Here is a 3,292-nt window from a genome sequence, read left to right on the forward strand (position 1 = left end):
ATATAGAACAAACCACCGAGCACAAGGTTCAACACGGTACTCAACAAGCAAACACACACACCCGCTGCTTTATGTATATATAAAACAAACCACCGAGCACAAGGTTCAACACGGTACCTAACAAGCAAACGCACACACTCGCTGCACGCAAAGTAGCACAACACACAACACAAAAGCGGCACAAAGATAACGGATTACTCCCGCGGCATTACATTATTTAAGTGGTTGGCACCTGCAAAAACCCAAAGCGAAGCTTTCACCTTAATAGCGCCACCGACATTGTGCGACAAGGTGGATGGAGGAGGAAAGGGCCCTTTTTTCTTTCTTGCGCAGTGTTGCCGACCCCTTCCCACCAAGCCTTGACCGTGTAAAACCTATGCCAAGGTGTCGTGTCGACATGAAGATCCAGCCAAGAGAGCACCTCCTTTCAAATTCGAGTTGCGAACCGACACTTGAAAAGGAGGTGGACTGCCGATTCTTGCACTTGCTCGCATAGAGGGCATTGGTTGCAATTGTGTCATTCTCGTATTGTAACATTTGCTAGACACATCCTCTCCCGGTGTGAGGGAAATACTTTACTAGGTCATTTGACCTGTTCAGAAAAAAAAAAACATTGGCTTACCCAGTGTGAGGAAAATTATCTTGTCGAATTAGGGAGTGGCAAATTAAGGATAGACCCATGAAAAAAGGTGATCTTGCTACCTAAAAGTGAATGATGGGCGAAAATTGCGTCCTGTACACTGACACTAAGAGCGACACGCTGTCTCGCACTGGAGTGTGCTCATGTCCTGTACTCCATATTATGCGGAAAAACATATGAATAAATAAATAAATAAATCATGTCGGATGCTGACATAATTAATTATCAGGTTGGCTTCTTGTGTGATTCTGAAAATGACTTGGTAGAGAAATTACATCAAAAAGTATAGGGTCACCATCAAGTCGTCGTTCTCACGTTCTTTTCGTTTGTGATAAGCAAGGACACCATTAATCGATGCTGTACGAATTAGTCAATTCCTTTGTCTATTTGTCCTCCTAATCATCCCTGGTTGATGACGAAAATTCGATATGTATTGTCTGCCAACCATCCAGATTGAGCTTGAAAGCTTATGTAGCCTAAGAATACTATAGTACTACTACAAGTTCAGGTAGTAGGCGTTCAGTTGAAGGTTTAGTCGATGGTAAGGGCTAATCTAATCCATCCCTAAAACCTTTTTAGTGTCCAACAACCCATCCATAAAGATGATAAGCTCTTGGAGGCTGCATTTTAACCCATCTCAAATCTTAGGAGAGTTAACAAAAAAGTACCACAACTTGACCAACCATGATGAAAAACTACCACTTTATAAACTTTGTCAAAATAACATCACTCTAAGTCTAGTTTTTGGCAAAAAACTACCGACTCAACGAATTTAACCCTGTTTATGATAGGGTGGGCCGACTTGTCGGGCGACAGGTCAGCACACGGGGGACATCGACCACCTGACAGCCGCTAGCGCTGCAGCTCGATCGTCAAGGATCAACAGAACTTTAAAGATCAATAGTTACCACTAGCAGTGAAGTACCACATAAACCTTCTTTTTAGAAAAAGGAGGTTAAACTCCCCGGCCTCTACATCAATCGATGTATACAACCATTTTTATTAATTATTTAATAAAAGTCTGACAAGAAGATACATCACTAGTGCGCGTCGGTTCTAAACAAACGGTTTTTAACCCCTTTCCGCGCGGCATATGGAACCGTCTCCAAGTGAGTGTGGGTGATAGGAGGTCCTTCCCACACGACCCAGAAACCGTCGGGGATAGGGAGCCTTGATGCATATAGTTGTCCCTGTATAACCGTTTTCGATATCTCGAATATCCCAAACGCTTCATCCTTGCCACTCGTTTGTACTCACATTGCCATCGCAGTCGGAGTTTTGTGGTTTTGCCTAAAACCAGGCAGATTCAAGGAACGACAGTTTTCTAGGCAGATTCTAGGCACGGGAGATTTACGATACCTGACACATCACAAATAGTTCATGATTATAAACCGTATACGATAGATAGACAATCATACATATTTAGTTTTCCCGCACCGTATGTGACAGTGTCTGACATCACACATGCTTTGGAAACGGCAACTGTGTGCATGCTTACACATGTTTCGTCTCTGTGAACCGTCTCGGATTATGGTGTATATCACACACATTTGTGTTTTATCAACTGTGTGTGCAGTAATGACCTGCACAACGTAAGTTTGCCTTAATTTAATTGCTGCTATTTAACATTGTATCTAATTTAAACTTGAAAGTAGGCTATAGCTTTATTCATATCCATCAGGTTCAAACAACCAATGCATTATTCGATTCACAGGTACATATGTTTAAGAATTACAGAAGCACAAAATAAAGAATGATGTACCAGGGTTCTATACTTGTACTATTACAGATGTTAAAGAAAGAGACGATATGCATTCCAATTGCTGAACAAGGTGAAGCGGAATGGCCCTATTGTGCTCTCCTGGATGCAGAAGGCATGCATGACTCTAGTCCAACCCCTTGTGATGGCCGGCCGCCAATCATGTAGTTTGAGAGGTAATCTTGAGTAAACTGCTTCAGAATCCACTGCAAAAGATAAAAAAAGATTCAGATATTGTCATCTAACACAACTCATTACGGGCAGTAAAACGAAGGCTACAGGGTTCTTACTCACCATCTTGCAGTGCACTGTTGTCTTGCATAAAGTGTAAACAAATAGTTCATTTGACATCTTTTGACCCAATTTAGTAACAATCTTTATCAGTTTCCCCGCTTGATGTTGGTTTATGAATATCTCATTGCCCCATACGCAGAAAGGGTCGAAGTGTGGATCTTTGGCAATGATATATGTACCTAAAAGCACCAAGTTAATATTAGAAGCTAAACAACAATTGAAAAATGATGTAGTACAACACTCCATCCATCTCATTATATAAGATTTTATTACATGTATATCTAGACATCATCATAATATTAAGGTAACACTCTTCCTTATTGCTATGTAGTCTGGGATTGCATATTTAGTCATTCAGTACAATGCATGTTGCTAAACAACAATTGAAAAACGAAAAGGCATGTTAACCGCAATATCCTTAACAACAACTAAATATCATAATTCATAGTGGTATTGTTAAAACTGTTATTAATGAAATTGAACTGCACAGCAAATAGTTGCACATATAGAGCATCACATTGTGAAGAACTGAAATAAACAAGTCATAAGGACATCTCTAGGCGATCCTTAAAAAGTTAAAGGACTAAAACCCTTAGTGG

This window comes from Triticum dicoccoides, chromosome 2A, assembly GCF_002162155.2.
Source record: "Triticum dicoccoides isolate Atlit2015 ecotype Zavitan chromosome 2A, WEW_v2.0, whole genome shotgun sequence".
NCBI classification, from domain to species: Eukaryota; Viridiplantae; Streptophyta; class Magnoliopsida; order Poales; family Poaceae; genus Triticum; species Triticum dicoccoides.